This window comes from Macaca nemestrina, chromosome 7, assembly GCF_043159975.1.
Source record: "Macaca nemestrina isolate mMacNem1 chromosome 7, mMacNem.hap1, whole genome shotgun sequence".
NCBI lineage: Eukaryota > Metazoa > Chordata > Mammalia > Primates > Cercopithecidae > Macaca > Macaca nemestrina.
In genome coordinates, this window is record NC_092131.1 from 63,098,154 (window position 1) to 63,118,341 (window position 20,188).

General features: G+C 37.8%; 1 protein-coding gene across 1 annotated transcript in view; it reads left to right on the top strand.

Moving 5' to 3' along the window:
* Positions 1–20,188, top strand: part of LOC105481900 (uncharacterized) — an 87,926-nt gene that overhangs the window by 55,072 nt on the left and 12,666 nt on the right. The window contains exon 3 of the mRNA XM_071099234.1: positions 17,050–17,140. The gene's annotated coding sequence lies outside the window, so the exon portion shown is untranslated. The remainder of the gene's footprint in view (positions 1–17,049; positions 17,141–20,188) is intronic.

Consider the following 20,188-nt stretch of genomic DNA (forward strand, 5'->3'; position numbering starts at 1 on the left):
GCTGTTAGTCTGATGGGCTTCCCTTTGTGGGTAACCTGACCTTTCTCTCTGGCTGCCCTTAATATTTTTTCCTTCATTTCAACTTTGGTGAATCTGACAATTATGTGTCTTGGAGTTGCTCTTCTCGAGGAATATCTTTGGGGCGTTCTCTGTATTTCCTGAATTTGAATGTTGGCCTGCCTTGCTAGGTTGGGGAAGTTCTCCTAGATAATATCCTGAAGAGTGTTTTCCAGCTTGGTTCCATTCTCCCCATCACTTTCAGGTGCAGCAATCTGATGTAGATTTGGTCTTTTCACATAGTCCCATATTTCTTGGAGGCTTTGTTCATTTCTTTTTACTCTTTTTTTTCTCTAAACTTCTCTTCTCCCTTCATTTCATTCATTTGATCTTCAGTCACTGATACCGTTTCTTCCACTTGATCGAATCGACTACTGAAGCTTGTGCATGCATCACATAGTTCTCGTGCCATGGTTTTCAGCTCCATCGGTTCATTTAAGGTCTTCTCTATGCTGTTCATTCTAGTTAGTAATTTGTCTAATCTTTTTTCAAGTTTTTAGCTTCTTCGTGATGGATTGGAACATCTTCCTTTAGCTTGGAGAAGTTCGTTATTACTGATCGTCTGAAGCCTTCTTCTCTCAACTCATCAAAGTCATACTCCATCCAGCTTTGTTCCATTGCTGGCGAGGAGTTGCGTGCCTTTGGAGGAGAAGAGGCACTCTGATTTTAAGAATTTTCAGCTTCTCTGCACTACTTTTTCCCCGTCTCTGTGGTTTTGTCTACCTTTGGTCTTTGATGATGGTGACGTACAGATGAGGTTTTGGTGTGGATGTCCTTTCTGTTTGTTAGTTTTCCTTCTAACAGTCAGGCCCCTCAGCTGCAGGTCTGTTGGATTTTGCTGGAGGTCCACTCCAGACCTTGTTTACTTTGTATCACCAGCGGAGACTGCTGAACAGCAAATATTGCAGAACAACAAATGTTGCTGCCTGATCCTTCCTCTGGAAGCTTTGTCTCAGAGGGGTACACCCAGCTACATGAGGTGTCAGTCGGCCCCTACTGGGACATGTCTCCCAGTTAGACTACTCAGGGGTCAGGGACCCACTTGAGTAGGCAGTCTGTCTGTTCTCAGATCTTAAACTCCATGCTGGGAGAACCACTACTCTCTTCAAAGCTGTCAGACAGGGACGTTTGAGTCTGCAGAAGTTTCTGCTGCCTTTTGTTCAGCTATGCCCTGTCCCCAGTGGTGGAGTCTACAGAGGCAGACAGGCCTCCTTGAGCTGTGGTGGGCTCCACCCAATTCAAGCTTCCCGGCCACTTTGTTTACCTACTCAAGCCTCAGCATAGTGGACGCCCCTCCCCCAACCTCACTACTGCCTTGCAGTTCAATCTCAGACTGCTGTGTTAGCAATGAGCAAGGCTCTGTGGGAGTGGGACCCTCCAAGCCAGGCGTGGGATATAATCTCCTGGTGTGCCGTTTGCTAGGACCATTGTAAAAGTACAGTATTAGGGTAGGAGTGTCCCGATTTTCCAGGTACCGTCTTTCATGGTTTCCCTTGGCTAGGAAGGGGAATTCCCCAACCCCTTGTGCTTCCTGGGTGAGGTGTGGCAATGTCCCGCCCTGCTTCAACTTACATTCTGTGGGCTGCACCCACTGTCCAACAAGCCTCCATGAGATGAACCTGGTACCTCAGTTGAAAATGCAGAAATCACCTGTCTTCTGCATCCCTCACGCCAGGAGCTGTAGACTGGAGCTGTTCCTATTTGGCCATCTTGGAACTGGGCAAATGGATTGAATTCTTGAATCAAAAGACAAAGTGACTGACTAGATAAAAAAACCAAGATGCTACTATATGCTACCTACAAAAGACTCACTTTAGCTTTAAGAACACACATGAATTGAAAGTGAAGGAAGGGAAAGATATTTCATGCAAACAGTAACCAAAACAGTACGGGGTGACTATATTTATATCAAACAAAATAGACTTTAAGTAAAAAGCTGTCAACAGAGACAAAGAAGATTATTATATAATAATAGTCAATTTATCAAGAGGGTATAATAATTATAAATATACATGCACCCAACTTTGGACCACCTAAATTTATAAAGCAACTAATAACAAAACTGAAGGGAGAAATCGACAGTAATATAATAATAGTAGGGCACTCAATACCCGACTTGCAACAATGGGTGGATCATCCAGAAATAAAATCAATTAAAAAACAGCAAATTTGAACAATATTATAGACTAACCTAACAGACACTGTGTGTTCTGTACATGTAATACTATAGCAGCAAAACACATGTCCTTTTTAAGGGCACAAGAAACATTCTGCAGGATAGATAATACATTAGGCCACAAAACAAGACTTAGCAAATTCCAGAAGATAGAAATTATATCAAGTTTTTTTTTTTTCTGACCATAATAGTATGAAAATAGAAGTCAATAACATGAAAAAATTGGAGAATTCACAAATATGTGGAAATTAAACAACATTGTCTTGAACAAGCAGTGGGTTAAAAAAGAAATCTAAAGGAAAACAAAAATCTCGAGACAAAGGAAAGAAAACATACCCAAACTTATTGGATTCAGCAAAACTAAGAGGAAAGATTATAGACATAAATGTCTGTATTAAGAATAAAGAAATATCTCAAGTATACAATTTTATTCTTCAAATAACTAGAAAAAATAAAAATTAAGCCCAAAGTCAGAAAAAGGAAGGAAATAATGAAAACCAAAGCAGTAATAAATGAAATCAAGACTGGAAAAACAATAAAATAGATCTGACACTGAGTTATTTTTTTGAAAAAATTAACAAAATTGACACATCTTTAGTTAGACTAAGAGAAAAAAACTCAAATAAATAAAACTGTATGTAAAAGAGGATATAACTAATACCACCAACATGCAAAGGATCGTTAAATACTACTATGAATAATCATATGCCAACAAATTGAATAACCTAGAATAAATAGATAAATTTCTGTAAATATATAACCTATTGAGACTGAATCATGAAGAAATAGAAAATCTGAATAGACCAATAAATAAGGAGATTGAATAGTAGTCAAAAATCTCCCAACAAAGAAAAGCCTGGAACATGATGGCTTCTCTGGTGAAGTCTATAAAACATTTATTTTATTAAACTTTTATTTTAGGTTCAGGGGTACATGTGCAGATTTATTATATAGGTAAACTTGTGTCATGGGGGTTGGTTGTACAGAATATTTCATTACCCAGGTATTAAGACTCATGCCCATTTGTTATTTCTCTGGATCATCTCCCTCCTCCCACTCTCCACCCACCAACAGGCCCCAGTGTTTGTTATTTCCCTCTATGTGTACATGTGGTCTCATCAGTTAGCTCCCACTTATAAGTGAGAACATGTGGCTGACTTTGTGTTCCTGTGTTAGTTTGTTAAGGATAATAGCCTCCAGCTTCATCCATGTTCCTGCATAGGACATGATCTTGTTCTTTTTTATGGCTGCCTAGTATTCCATGGTGTATATGTACCACATTTTCTCAGTCTAGTCTACCATTGATGGGCATTTAGGTTGATTCCATGTCTTTACTATTGTGAATAGTGCTACAATGAACATACATGTGCATGTGTTTTTATAATAGGGCAATTTATATTTTTTGGGGTACCCCAGTAATGGGGTTGCTGGGTCTAATGGTATTTGTTTCTAGGTTTTGAGGAATTGCCACACTGTCTTCCACGGTGGTTGAACTAATTTAAACTCCCACTAACAGTGTATAAGCATTCCTTTTTCTCCACAAGCTTGCCAGTATCTGTTATTTTTTGACTTTTTAATAGCCATTCTCACTGGTGTGAGGTGGTATCCCATTGTGGTTTTGATTTGCATTTCTCTAATGATCAGTGATGTTAAACTTTTTTTCATATGATTGTTGGCCACATGTATGCCTTCCTTCGAAAAGTCTCTGCTCATGTCCTTTGCCACTTTTTGTTGGGGTTGTTTGTCTTTTTCTTGTAAATTTAAGTTGTTTATAGATGCTGGATATTAGACCTTTGTCAGATGCATAGTTTGCAAAATTTTTCTCTAATTCTGTAGGTTGTCTGTTCACTCTGTTGATAGTTTCCTTTGCTGTGCAGAAGCCCTTTAGTTTAATTAGATTCCATTTGTCATTTTTTTTGCCTTTGTTGCAATTTTTTGGTGCCTTCATAATGAAATCTTTACCCATTTCTACGTCCAGAATCATATTGCCTAGGTTGTTTTTCAGGTTTTTTTTACAAATAGTTTTGGGTTTTACATTTAAGTCTTTAATCCATCTTGATTTAATTTTTGTATATGGGGTGAGGACGGGGTCCAGTTTCCATCTTCTGCATATGGCTAGCCAGTTATCCCAGGACCATTTGCTGCATAGGGGATTTTTTCCCCATTGCTTGTTTTGTCAGGTTTGTTGAAGATCAGATAGTTGTAGGTGTGCAGGCTTATTTCTCAGTTCTCTATTCTGTTCCATTGGTCTATGTATCTGTTCTTGTACCAGTACCATGCTGTTTTGATTACTCTCGTTTCCTAGTACAGTTTAAGTCAAGTAGCATAATGCCTCCAGCTATGTTCTTTTTGCTTAGAATTGCCTTGGCTACTAGGGGTCTTTTTTGGTTCCATATGAATTTTAAAATAGTTTTTTCTAGTTCTGTAAAGAGTGTCAATGGTAGTTTAATGGGAATAGCATTGAATCTATAAATTGCTCTGGGTAGTATGGCCATTTTAATGATATTGAATCTTCCTGTTCATGGAATCTTTTTCCATTTATTTGTGTAGTCTCTGATTTCTTTTTCCTTTTTTTTTTTTTTTTTTTTTTTAAGATGGAGTCTCACTCTCTCACCCTACCTGGAGTGCAATGGCATGATCTTGGCTCACTGCAACCTCCACCTCCCAGGTTCAAGTGATTCTCCTGCCTCAGCCTCCCAAGTAGCTGGGATTACAGACATGCACCACCACACCCAGTTAATTTTTGTATTGTTAGTAAAGATGGGGTTTCACCATGTTGGCCAGGCTGGTCTCGAACTCCTGACCTCAAGTGATCCACCTACCTCAGCCTTCCAAAGTGCTGGGATTACAGGCCTGAGTCACCATGCCTGGCCAGCAATATTTTATTTCTTTGAGCAGTGTTTTGTAGTTCTCCTTGTAGAGATCTTTCACCTCCCTGGTTAGCTATATTCCTAGGTATTTTATTCTTTTTGTGGCAACTGTGCGTTGGATTGCATTCCACATTTGGCTGTTGGCTTGACTGTTGGTGTATAGGAATGTTAGTGAGTTTTGCACATTGATTTTGTATCCTGAGACTTTGCTGAAGTAGTTTATTAGCTTAAAGAGCTCTTGGGGTGACAGCATGGGGTTTCCTAGATATAGGATTATGCTGTATGCACATAGGAATAGTTTAACTTCCTCTGTCTCTTTTTTGTTTGTTTGTTTTCTTTTTTTGAGATGGAGTTTCACTTTTGTCACCCAGGCTGGAGTGCAATGGCATGTTCTTGGCTCACCGCAACCTCTGCCTCCTGGGTTCAAGCAATTCTCCTGCCTCAGCCTCCCAGGTAGCTAGGATTACAGGTGTATGCTACAATGCCTGGCTAATTTTTGTATTTTTAGTAGAGATGGAGTTTCACCATATTTTCCAGGCTGGTCTTAAACTCCTGATGTCAAGTGATCCACATGCTTTAGCCTTCCAAAATGCTGGGATTACAGGCATGAGCCACTGCACCCAGCCTGTTGACAGTTTTTAACATGAATGGATGTTGAATTTTATTGAAAGCCCTTTCAACATCACATGAGATAATCATGTGGTTTTTGTCTTTAGTCTTCTTTATGTGATGAATCATGTTTATTGATTTGTGTTGAACCAACCTTGCATTCCAGGGATAAAACCTACTTGATCATGGTGGATAAGCTTTTTGATGTGCTGCTGGATTCAAATCGCCAGTAGTTTGTTGAGAATTTTTTACATCAATGTTCATCAAAAATATTGGCCTGAAATTTTCTTTTTTTGTTGTATCTCTGCCAGGTTTTGGTATCAGGATAATGCTGGCCTCATAGAATGAGTTAGGGAGGAGTCCCTCCTCCTCAATATTTTGGAATTGTTTCAACAGGAATGGCACCAGCTTTTCTTTGTACATCTAGTAGAATTCAGTTCTGAATCCTTCTTGTCCTGGGCTTCTTTTTGGTTGGTAGGCTATTTTTTACTGACTAAATTTCAGACCCTGTTATTGGTCTTTTCATGGATTCAATTTCTTCCTGGTTCAGTCTTGGGAAGTTGCATGTGTCCAGGAATTTATCCATTTCTTCTAGATTTTCTAGTTTGTGTGCATAGAGGTGTTCATACTACCCTCTGATGGTTATATATTTCTTTAGGTTCAGTGGTAATATCCCCCTTGTCATTTCTGATTGTGTTATTAAAGAGAAAACTCCCTTCTTCTTTATTAGTCTAGCTAGTGGTCTATCCATTTTATTTTAATTTTTTCAAAAAGCCAACTCCTGGATTCATTGATCTTTTGAATGTTTTTTTTGATGTCTCAATCTCCTTTCATTCAGCTCTGATTCTGGTTATATTTCTTACTTTCTTCTATCTTTGTAATTTGTTTGCTCTTGGTCCTCTAGTTCTTTTAGTTGTGATGTTAGTTTGTTAACTTGAGATCTTTCTAACTTTTTGATGTGGGCATTCAGTGTTATAAGTTTCCCTCTTAATGCTGCCTTAGCTGTGTCCCAGAGATTCTGGTATATTGTATCTTTGTTCTCATTAGTTTCAAAGAACTTCTTGATTTCTGCCTTAATTTCATTATTTACCCCAAAGTCATTCAGGAGCAGGTTATTCAAATTCCATGTAATTGTATGGTTTTGAGTTAATTTCTTAGTCTTTATTTTTAATTTGAGTGTACTGTAGTCTGAAAGATTATTTGTTATAATTTCAGTTCTTTTGCTTTTGCTGAGGAGTGTTTTACTTCTAATTATGTGATTGATTTTAGAGTAGGTCTTATTTTGTAATGAGAAGAATGAATATTCTACTGTTTTGGGGTAGAGAGTTCTGTAGATGTCTATCAGGTCCATTTGATTCAGTGCTGAGTTCAGGTCCTGAGTTTCTTTGTTAATTTTTGGTCTTGATCTGTTTAATATTAAAGTCTCCTACTACTATTAAATTCTCCTACTACTATTGTGTGGGAGTCTAAGTCTCTTCAAAGGTCTCTAAGAACTTATGAATCTGTGTGTTCCTGTGTTGGATGTATACATATTTAGAATAGTTAGATCTTCTTGTTGAATTGAACTCTTTACTATTATGTAATGCCCTTCTTTGTTTAGTATGATCTTTGTTGATTTAAAGTCTGTTTTGTCAGAAACTAGGATTGCAACCCCTGCTTTTTTTCTGTTTCCTATGTGCTTGGTAGATTTTCCTCCATCCCTTTATTTTGAGCCTATGTGTGCCATTGTGTGTCAGATGAGTCTCTTGAAGACTGCATACCAATGGGTCTTGGTTCTTTATCCAGCCTACTCCTCTGTGTCTTTTAATTGGGGTATTTAGCCCATTTACATTTAAGATTAGTATTGGTATGTGTGCATGATGTAACATGATGTTAGCTGGTAGTTTTGCAGACTTGTTTGTGTGGTTGCTTTATAGTGTCACTGGTCTGTGTACTTCAGTGTGTTTTTGTAGTGTCTGGTAATGGTCTTTTCTTTCCATATTTAGCACTTCCTTCAGGAGCTCTTGTAAGGCAGGTCTGCTGGTAATGAATTTCCTCAGCATTTGCTTGTCTGAAAAGGATCTTATTTTTCCTTTGCTTATGAAAGTTAGTTTGACCAGATATGAAATTCTGGGTTGGAATTTCTTTCTTTTTAAGAGTGTTGAATGCTGACCACCAGTCTCTTTTGGCTTGTAAGATTTCTGCTGAGAAGTCCACTCTTAGTCTGATGGGCTTCTTTTTGTAGATGACCTTTCTTCTAGCTGACTTTAACATTTTTTTCTTTCATTTAGACCTTGGAGAATCTGACAATTATGTGTCTTGGGGATGATTTTCTTGTGAAGTATCTTACTGGTGTTCTCTGCATTTCCTGAATTTGAATGTTGGCCTCTCTGTCTAGGTTGGGGAAGTTCTCATGGATAATATACTGAAATATATTTTCCAAGCTGGTTCCATTCTCCCCAAGTTGATTCTCTTTCAAGAACACCAGTGAGCCATAGACTTGCTCTCTTTATGTAATCTCATATTTCTTGGAGGTTTTCTTCATTCCTTTTCATTCTTTTTTCTCTATTCTTGTCTGATTGTCTTATTTCAGAAAGCTAGTCTTTGAGCTCTGATAGTCTTTTCTCTACTTGGTCTATTATGCTATAAATATTTGTGATTGCATTATGAAATTCTTATAGTCTGTTTTTCAGCTCTATCAGGCCAGTTACATTTTTTTCTCTACTGGCTATTTTGTCTGTCAGCTCCAGCAGTGTTTTCTTTTAATTTTAATTTTTTGTTTTTAAAGTCTTTCCTGCAGTCCAAAACCTGCATTGTTTTAATATGATTTTTAGCTTCCTTGGATTGGGTTTCAGTGTACTCCTGTAGCTCAATGATCTTCATTCCTATCCATGTTCTGAATTCTATTTCTGTCATTTAGCCATTTGAGCCTGGTTTGGAACCCTTGCTGGAATGGTGATGTGGTTGTTTGGAGGAAAGAAGGCACTCTGGCTTTTTGTGTTGTCAGAGTTCTTGTGGTGATACTTTCTCATCTTTGTGAGCTTATCCACCTTCAATCTTTTAGGTTGCTGTCCTTTGGATTTTTTTCTTTTTTTCCTATTTGATGAACTTGAGGGTTTGATTGTGGTATAAGGTGAATTCAGCCAACTGATTTCATTTCTAGGAGATTTTAGGGGGCCAACACTCAGCTCCCAACTCCTGGACTGTATGCCCTAACTCTGGGGGACTTGCATGGGGCCCCAACTTTCTTCTCTGTCTCCTTGAGGTTAGGAATTCACTGTGCTGGGGTCGGGGTGAAGTGCTCCCAGACCATTTACTACACTCTAATGAGTGGTTTCAGCCACAGCATTTCACTGTGCAGTGACAGTGGGATCCATCCTTGTAGTAGCAGCTGTGGCAGAGAGCCAGTGTGTGTTGGGGTGCCTGCCTCTTGTGAGTATTCACCACAGTGGTGGAGACAATGCAATTGATGGTGGCAAGGGGCCCCTGCTGGTGACCATGTGTGCCATTGCACTGGAGGTGGTGTTGGCTCAGGGGAGGGGTGCTGGTAGGCACAGGTCTTGGTGCCTTCTCTGTGCCTTGGAAGCAGGAGTGGGCCATAAATCTCTTACTTGCATCAAGTGAAGGCTAAGTAATGTCATGTTAGGTGTACAAATGAAGTGGTTCTCTAGCTCACCTGCAGCAGCTTTAGTCCATCACCAAAGGGCACATTTAGATGTTTGATGAGTCCTCTCACCCACTCTGGAAGCTACTTCTGCTCTTCCCTTTCCCTGGCACCTGTGTTTTCCAGGGTGATCGAACAAGAAGACATGTGTCCATCTGAAGGGATGTGCTGGCTCTGTAAAACATTTAAAGAATAATTAATACCTATTCTTCTCAAACTCTTTCAAAAAATTCAAGAGGAAGAAATATTCCCAAACTTTTGAGGCCAGCATTATCTAATACCAAAGCCCGACAAGGACACTATAAAAAGAAGAAAATTATAAGCCAATATCCCTAATTAACATAGATGTGAAAATCCTCAACAAAGTACTAGCAAACCAAATTCAACATCATACTAGAAAAACTACACATCATGATCAAGTACAATTTATCCCTGGGATATGAAAATGCTTTAATGTATGCAAATCAATAAATATGATACACTATATTAACAAAATGATGGATAAAAATCTTACAATCATCTCAACAGATGCAGAAAAAGCATCTGAAAAAATTCAACATCCTTCCATGATAAAATTGCTCAACAAGTTGGAATGGACTTCAACATACTGAAGGCCATATATGACAAACCTACAGTTAACATTAAACTTAATAGTGAAAAGCTCAAAGTGTTTTCTCAAAGTTCAGGAACAAGACAAGGATGCCAACTCTCACCATATTTATTTATTTATTTTAGAGATGGAGTCTTGCTCTGTTGCCCAGGCTGGAGTGTAGTGGTGTGATCTCAGCTCATTGCAACCTCTGCCTCCCAGATTCAAGCTATTCTCCTGACTCAGCCTCTCAAGTAGCTGGGAATATAGGCGTGTGCTACCACACTTGGCTAATTGTTGTATTTTTAGTAGAGACGGGGTTTTGCCATGTTGGCCAGGCTGGTTTCGAACTCCTGACCCCAGGTAATCCACCCACCTTGGTCTCTCAAAGTGCTGGGATTACAGACATAAGCCACCATGCCCAGCCAGCACTTCTATTTAAAATAGTATTGGAAGTCCTAGCCAGAGTAATAAGTCAAGAAAAAGAAATAAAAGTCATCCCAAATGGAAAAGAATGATGTAACATTGTCTGTTTGCAGAGGACATGATCTAATATATAGAAAACCCTATAGACACAAGCAGAGAACTGGTAGAACCAATGAATGAATTCAATAATGTTGCAGGATACAAACACAACATACAAAAATCAGTAACATTTCTATTCACTAACAATGGACTATCTGAAAAAGAAGCCAAGAAAACAATCCTATTCTTAATACCTACAAAAAACTCAAATCTTAGGAATAAATTTCACCAAGAACCCTTAAGATTTTTACACTGAAAACTATAAAACATTGATGAAAGAAATTAAAGAAGACACAAATAAATGGAAAGATATCCCATCTTGATGGATTGGAAGAATTGATGTTATTAAAATGTCCATACTACTCAAAATAATCTATGGACTCAATGCATTCCCTGTCAAAATTCCAATGACATATTTCACAGAAATATTAAAAAAACCCTAAAATTTTTTATTGAATCACATAAGACTCTGATTAGCCATAGCAATCTTAGGAAATAAGAATAAAGCTGTAAGTATCACCCTGATTTCAAAATATATTACATAGTTACAGTAACCTAAAAAGTATGATACTGGCACAAAAACAGATATGTAGACCAATGGAACAACATAGAAAGCCCAGAAGTAAGTGCAAACATTATGGTCAAATAAATGTTCGACAAAGATGGCAAGGATATTGTGTAATTGGAAAATATCAGTCTCTTTCAATAAATGCTGTTTAGAAAACTGGATGTTTATACACAGAAAATAACATTGGACCCTTTTCTCACACCATATACAAGAACTAAAATATATTAAATATAAAATATATTAAAGACAAAGAAAATAAGACTTAAAAGCTATTAGAAGAGAACATGTGAGAAAACATCTTAACACTGCTCTAAGTAATGATTGTTTTGGATAAGACATCAAAAGCATAGGCAGCAAAAGCAAAAATAGACAAATGGGACTGCATCAGACTAAAATGCTTCTGTACAGCAAAGAAAACAGTCAGCTGAGTGAAGAAACATCCTACAGAATGAAAGAAAATATTTACAAACCACACAACTGATAAAGGCTAAATATCCAAAATAAATAAGGAACTAAAATAACTCAATAGCTAAAAAACCAACCTGATTAAAATATGGGCAAAGCATTTCTGGACATTTATCCAAAGGAAAGGAACTCAGGTGTATCAAAGAGTCATCTGTACACAAATGTTTATTGCACCACTCTTCACAATAGCCAAAATATGAAATCAACCTAGGTGTCCAACACAGATGAATGGATGAAGAAAATATAATACATATACACAATTGACTACTATTCAGCCACAAAAAAATGAAATTCTGTCATTCACAGCAACATGGATTGAACTGGAAGACATTGTGTTAAGTGAAATGAGACAAGACCAGAAAGTTAAACACTACATGTTCTCACTTATATGTCGAAGCTAAAAAGAAGTAGATCTCATAAAAGTAAAAAGTGGGACATAAGTGCCCCACTTAAAAGGCACAGAGTGCAAGTTTGATTAAAAAAAAAAAAAAGACCTATCTGTCTACTATCAGTGACACCCATCAGCTCAAAGTAGAGGGTTGGAGAAAGATCTACCACACAAACAAACAACAACAAAGATTGAGGTTGCTATTCTTATATCAGATAAAGCAGGCTTTAAACTAACAACAGTAAAACAGGACAAAGAGGGCACTACATAATGATAAAAGGTTCAATTTAACAAGAGGACTTAACTATCCTAAATGTATTTGCACCCAATATTGGGGTACCCAGATTCAAATAACAAGTACTTCTAGGCCTCCAGAAAAACTTAACTAGCCACACAGTAATAATATGGGACTTCTATACCCCACTGATAGTGTTAGATTATCAAGGCAGAAAACTAACAGAAATTCTGTACTTAAAATTCTACACTTGACCAATTGGAACTAATAGACATCTACAGAATATTCCACCCATCTGCCGCAGAATATACATTCTTCTCTTCTGCATAGGGGGTATATTCTAAGATTGACCACATACTTGACCATAAAGCAAGTTTCAATAAACTTTTTAAAAATTGAAATCATACCAACCATACTCTTGGACTACAGTGGAATAAAAATAGAAATCAATACTAAGAGGATCTCTCAAAACTGCACAGTTACATGGAAATTAAACAACTTGCTCCTGAATGACTTTTGGGTATATGAAAAAATTAAGGCAGAAGTCAAGAAATGCTTTGAAGTAAATAAAAATAGTGACACAACATACCAAAATATCTGAGATACAGCAAGGCAATGTTAAGAGGAAAGTTTATAGTGCAAAACACCTACCTCAAAAAGTTAGAAAATTAATCTAACATCACACCTACAGAAACTGGAAAAACAAGAACAAAGTAACCCCAAAGCTAGCAGAAGAAAAGATATAACTAAAATCAAAGCAGAACTGAACAAAATTGAGATCCAAATATACATATTCTACAAAAAGTTAATGAAACCAAAAGGTGGTTCTCTGAAAGGATAAACAAGATCAATAGACCACTAGCTAGATTAACAAGGAAAAAACGAAGATTCAAATAAGCACAATCAGAAATGACATTACAATTGATCCTTCAGAAATACAAAAGGGCCTCAGAGACTATTGTGAACACCTCCATGCACACATATTAGAAAATCTAGAGGAAACGAATAAATTCCTGGAAACTTATAGTCTCCCAAGATTGAATCAGGAAGAAATTGAAACTCTGAACAGATCAGTGCTGAGTTCCAAAATGGAAGCAGTAATAAAAAATCCTAACAATCAAAAAAAAAAAAAAAAAAGGCCCCAGACCACATGGATTCACAGCTGAATTCTACCTGACACTCAAAGAAGAGCTAATACCAATTCTATTGAAACTATCCCAAAAAATTGAGTAGGAGGGACTCCTCGTTGACTCCTTTTATGAAGCTAGCATCATCCTGATACCAAAACCTGGCAAACACACAAAAAAGAAAATCAGAGATAGGCTCAGGGAATGTGACCCAGATTTCAGAGGCATTTGCTATAGGGAAGAACTCTTGTTATTGTTCAAAAGGACAGGAAAGGTGTGAAGCCGGCCTTAATTTTTGACTGGAGAAGGAAGTTGATCTAGCTTCACAGATTATATTTCAAGGACTGGTGGTTAAAAAGTAAAGTTACTTCCTGATTATACTCCAAGAGTCCTTCTTGTTCATTGTGACAGTTACAAAATCAAAGTCATTATTCACAATGAATACTTCAAAATCTTTGCCTCAAAGTCAGCATGTTTGTGAGAATGTGAGCTATAGAAGATGGCCTGAGGTGAGCAAAGGTGATGCTGCTGTCCAGGACATGAAAAACAACAAAGCTAGTATCTTTTGGAAGCCTTCACTGTCTGATGATCTAAAAGGTGAAGGCCAACTTCTTTGAGTAAAGAGAAGAACACAAGGTAGCCACGGGTGCTGAAGGTAAGATGTTAATTGGAGGTCATGAGGACTCTGCATGTGGGTTCTGTGAAGACAAATCCAGGCATGGAGCTTCCTGGAATTCAAAAGACCTTGTCCTGCCTCCCATCTAAAGAATATTTTTGTGTGGTAAAAATAGATATTATGAGATAAAGCCATAAGCTGAAACTAAGTAATGTAAATACCAGGTAAGTTGTACTTACCCAAAAAAAGGCAGGAAAAAAGAGGAATAATAAAAAATGACCCAATTTGAACCTGACGCTATAACAAACAGTGGAATCCCCCATGTAACCTTGTTTTTTTGTTTTTTGACACAGAGTTTTGCTGTCACCCAGGCTGGAGTACAGCTCATTGCATCCTTAATCTCCTGAACTCAAATGATCCCCCTGCCTCGGCCTCTCGAGTAGCACGTGCCACTACATCAGGCAAATTTTTTATTTTTTGTAGAGGTGGGTCTATAGAGCCCAGGCTGGTCATGAACTCCTGGGTTCAAGATATCCTTCTGCCTCAGCCTCCCAAAGTGCTGAGATTATAGGCTTGAACCACGTTGCCCAGCCTAATATCCATACAACTCTTCATGTTGGGATTTGTCACAAGTACACAGCTCTGAACAGAAAATCTGATCATATGGATGACATCTGAAGGAGCCTACGAGATTTTTTTTTTTTTATTCACTCCATATCTGTTACAGTAAAATAAATCAACTTTGCTTTTTCAATCTTAACGAATTCATGCCTAACATGTCATCTTTTACCGTAGAAACTTTTTTTCTCATGCTTGTTGTGCTCCCTATTCTGCAGTTTGGTGGTGGCTGAGAGGTTATGTAAGCAGAAAGACAGCAATGTCAAAGTTTAGTAGAGTGTAAGAAGGTAGAAAATGCCCAGAAGAAGCTGACTCTGGGACATGTTTGGTGTTGCATGACTAACTACCATGGTACCTTGCATGCCTTTTAACAGTTTGGGAGTTTCTGATTAACTCTGTGTGTGTGTGTGTGTGTTTGTGTGTGTGTGTGTGTGTTTTAATAACTTCATTGGACTACAATAGCACATTGAAAAAAATATGGCGCTATACAAATATAATATTTTTCCAATATACCGTATGAAGGAATTGGAAGACATAGGTGAAGGTGGTTGTTAACATGTCCTTGGGCCAAGAAGGAATGAGTTAATTGACTCTTAATTGGAAGTAAAATAGTTTAATTAAAACTACAGCTGACTGACTCGACTGCATCTGCTTCTGTCCTGCGGTAACAGGACACATTTTCCCGTGTTAGACTTTAAAGAACAGGGTTATCTACGATGGTTATCTACTATCAACGTTAGTTTATTAGCTCTGTGGTTCTTTGTCTCCCAGATCTTTGATTAAGTATGACTCTCACTCATCCTTGTGTTGGCGGTATTTTGAAAAAAGTAAAAAAAAAAAAAAATGGGTAGTTTCATATCAGAGAGTAACTTGGGAGCTAAGAATTGAGTGAGTTAGGAAGTTGAGTGCAAGGCAATTATGAGATAATGAACCCCCAGGCGTTCTCAGGAATCCTAGAAGGCAGTAGCTTTTCCCGTGGACCTGGGATAAGAGTTGAAAACAGTTCATACACATTTCAGAGATCAGAGTTACTTCAAATGACATCCAGTTGACACTCTCTTTCCTTCTGTGTCCATAAACCTTCTGTAATTTCTGACACAAGAGTTAGTATAGGTGAGTGGAGCCCAAAGCTCAGACCATAGGGAGGGGCAGGTGCTTTCAGCCTCTGGCAATTAATACCAGTATTTAGAGGCAGTTTTTTCTGGGGGACTGATCAGGAGGTCTGGTTGTAGTATTATATATAGCATTATTTCAGGTTAAAATGAAGTGCTGTTAATGGTCATTTTTACAAACAATGTTTTAAAGTGCAAATGATTAATAATTTGACTAATCTAGCTACTTGTTATTGAGTAAACTTTATTGTCTCTGTAAAACTTCTGGACCATCTTTTGCTATTTGAATCATTAATGGTGCTTGCTTTCCCAGTAAACTTTTCCTTTTATTGTCCCCATTCCCAATTTCTTTTTATCCATTTATAGCTTTTTTTTTTTTTTTTTTTTTTTTTAATTTTTTATTTAGATGGAGTCTCACTCTGTTGCCCAGGCAGACTGGAGTGCAATGGCACGATCTCAGCTCACTGCAACCTTCACCTTCAGGGCTCAAGTGATTCTCCTGCCTCAGCCTCCCAAGTAGCTAGGATTACAGGTGCCTGTGACCATGCCCAGCTAATTTTTGTATTTTTAGAAGAGACGGGTTTTCACCATGTTGGCCAGGATGGTCTCGAACTCCTGAACTCAGGTGATCTGCCTGCCTCTGCCTCCCAAAGTGCTGGGATTACAGGCGTGAGTCACTGCACCCGGCCTATAGCTTGATCTTTAAACTGCTGCAAGTTCCATAGTTAATTCATTTACTGTCATATTTCAGATTTCTGGGAAAATGCATACATTTTACTTCAAAACATCCTTACCTTAATATTTGACTTAGAAGCTAGTTTTATTTCCTGTTGAGGTAGGAGTTCTTTGAAAATATTAATCTAGAATTTCATATGTTTTCCGTTTTGCCTGAATTGTGCTTGGGTTTATTTAAGATTTTCAGTTTGGTTTTAGCTAGAGCTGCATGTCATAGGCTTGTCTCTAGAGGGCAGTACAGTACCATCAAAGAAACACATGGCCTTTTCTGCTAGTAACGCACAATTGGTGTTTCTGTTTCTATAAAGATGACCTTCATTTGTCGATGATAATGTCTTCTCTTTTCATTATTTCCCCTTTTGACCCACTCTTGAGACATTTGATCACTAATTATATCCAGCATCAAAGTGAAGTTTGTAAAACATCAAAGTAGCTACACGGTGCTGGATCAGGTCCTGGGTACTACAACATCTTAGTAGCCATTACATTTTATATTTTTATGATAACAATAAACGTAGCCTAGAATATTAAGAATTCCTGGTCTTGGACCCACACATTATTGGGGCACCTAGTATAGAAACTGAGTTCTGAATAGCACTTTAAATTAACACCGTACATCTAAATATTAACAGTCCCCAGGTAGCATTTATTGTTACTTCTCAATTAATACACTTTATTTTACCCTGAGCATTATGATGTTTTGCTATTATTGGCAGGTTCAAGAAGATGCTAGGAACTTGCCATCCCTTTCCTCCGTCAAGCCGTTTAAACCTCCTGAAATGCACCTGTGACCCTTTGCTTCTGTTGGTGAGTTGGATTCCCTTATGAGCTAGTTAACTTTGCTTCTTTCTATGACTTCAGCCTGCACCCTTAACACTAGACAGGCTCTTTGAAAATGCGTTACCTGGACCTTGAGGGGGATAAGAAGTGGGAATTTGTATTCTCAGTGCAAATCCTTCATCACCAGCAAACAGTCAACCCAAAGCCTCTCCAGCAAGGCTTTATTGGTGTTATCAGGGTGACTGATGGACTGAATGCTCAAAAGGCTTTGGATTGTCATCTGAATTGGTGCGTTACTTTGCATTCCCACTGCCACCATCCTAGTTTAGGCAGCGATTATTGTGCATGCCTCCTAGATACTTTCCTTCTTGCCTTTGGCCCTTGCACAGCCTGGTGTTTCTTTATAATTTGTAATTCTTCAGTACTTTGTCACTGCCAAATTAACAGTTCAAATTCTCTAGATGCCACTCATGACATAGCCCTAAAAATTTTTCATAGTGCCCTAATAATGTATCAATGCATGACAAGGAATCTAGGCTGCCTTAATTGTTATTACAGTAAAAATGGCAAGTTGTTTGGGAAATATTGTATTCCTAAAAAATTGGACTATTCAGTATTCTTTGAAAAAATGTTATGTTTTTTAGTCTCTGCGCTTTTATTCATTGTTTCTTGTCTCTGGTATATGTGTTCCCCCATCTCCATTTTATACTATTGAGATCTTACCAATTCTTCAGAATTTGGCTGAAAATTTAAATTCCTAATAAATAATCACTCCGCACTGGAAGTAACCTTCCCTTTCTTTTTTTTTTTTCTTTCTTTCTTTTTTTTTTCTTTTTTGAGATTGAATCTTACTCCATCACCCAGGCTGGAGTGCAGTGGCGTGATCTCGGCTCACTGCAACCTCCACCTCCCGGGTTCAAGCAATTCTCCTGTCTCAGCCTACAGAGTAGCTGGGACTACAGGCGCCTGCCACCACGCCTGGCTAATTTTTGTATTTTTAGTGGAGATGGGATTTTACCTTGTAGTTCAGGCTGGTCTTGAACTCCTGATCTCAGGTGATCCACTGGCCTTGGCATCCCAAAGTGCTGGAATTACAGGCATGAGCCACTCCACCTGGCCCAACCTTCCCTTTCTTTATCATTGGAAATGCTTTTTTTTTTTTTTTTCACATTTATGACATTTTCAATGCTTTTTATTACAGCTATTTGTTCACGTGTCTTATCTTCCCTGCTGGATTGCAGGCGTTTTAAAAGATAAGGATTTTTATCATATTCTTTTTTTATTTCTCTCAATACCAGGGGCATAATAGACCAGCAATACATTTTGAGACATAATGCTTATTAATGTATACATATAGTCCCATTTTTGTAAAAGTATAATATATTACACAACAGATATTAAATAAGACTTTTTCTGTTGTCATGGAATTCTGACTAAGTCGTCAAAGCTGAGGACAATGGACAATAAGTACACACTAATTTTCCAAAGAGGTGTAAGCACATCCCAGAGGACTTGCTATGATATAGTGGGCCAAAGTAGTCCAGTATCTACCGTAATCATCAGCTGCTTATGTCAAGCCTGGACACTCATTGCAGAGGATGCATAGGTGCATAGGTGTGGTGCATGAGACATTTTACAAGAGAAATGGATACCTGTGCCCAGAACTTTGGGTCAAATGTAAGGAAGATCAAAACTGTTGACTGCCTCTTGCTTGGAAAATCTTGGCTTTGGGAGGCTGTTTGTGAGAGGGCAGCAGTCAGGATGGGTGGGAGAAAAGATCTGTAAATTCCATGAGCCACATAGCCAATGGGGAGGGTGTTGAGTGTCTTGAAAATGTCTTACCCAAGAGGGCTACTTGCCTTAGGGAGGGCCTTCAGCAAAAAGGGGCTGTGGGTGAACTGTCAGGTGGCAGATACTGGTGGGGAGTGCTTATATCCTAGATAGTATTTTTAGCATCATGGTACAGGTGGAGTTGCCCATAGAGGTGGGGAAATGTTTCCAAAACAGGATAAAAATAATGCTCTTCACCCCAAGAGAGAACTGGAATTTGATCGTCTGTCATGACAGTGGGTGCTTGACACAAGGGCATCAACTAAGTAAAAAGGTCATTTCTTCTTTTCCTTTCTGCTTGTTGGATCCAATCCCCTTGTCAGAGCCAGAAGTAAGAGGAGGTGGAACGAGGCATGTGAAAGAAGAGCCGCATTCTCCTGCCTCCAGTTCCACACTGTCACAGGACTTTAATCCTTGCATAAGCTCTGAGATGGGGGAAAGGATAAAATGTTCTTATAGCCAAAAAGTGACTGGCAAAACATGGGATCCACTCAGGGCATACAAAAGGAGGTGAAAAGAGAGCTACCAGAACCATTTTGAAGGAAGTGTCATGGAAAAAAAAAAAAAAAAGAAAGCTCTTCCCTGATTATATGCTACCATGTTTATCCCTTTAAATAGAATTATATGTATATATAGATATATTACATTTATCTATCTATTGATCAATCGATCAATCACTATTTGTTGATCATGGGATTACATGTAATTTATAATTTTATATTTGTTTATGTGAGTTTTCTAAAATGGACATGTATTGTATAAAAATATTTACAAAAATAATTTGGTTTTTAATAGAAAAATTGAAAAAGAGAAGAGTTCTAGAAGAAAATAAAAATTGCTCACAAATTCCCATCCATATGCAACTACTATTGATATTTTAGTATTTTTACTTATATTTTGTGTTCATATGGCTATTTTCACAATACAATTGCAATAATATTATTGATACAATTTTGTGTCCTGCTTGTTTAAAGTGGCACTCTTCCATGACTTTAAATATCTTGAAAAATATGGAATAGAAATTAAGGATAAAATAAAATGTGTTTAACCAATCTCTATTGCTGAACATTTAAATTAGTTCAAACTTGTGATATGGATAGTCCCATGTAATAAATTTTTGTCAGTTTTATGTACTTTTCTAATGATTTCCTTTATCTAATCTTTTATATTTTCTTCCTTTGTTGGACATGTATTATGTGCCAGTTACTAAATAAGAGGCTGGAATATAACTATTAAAAAGAAGTA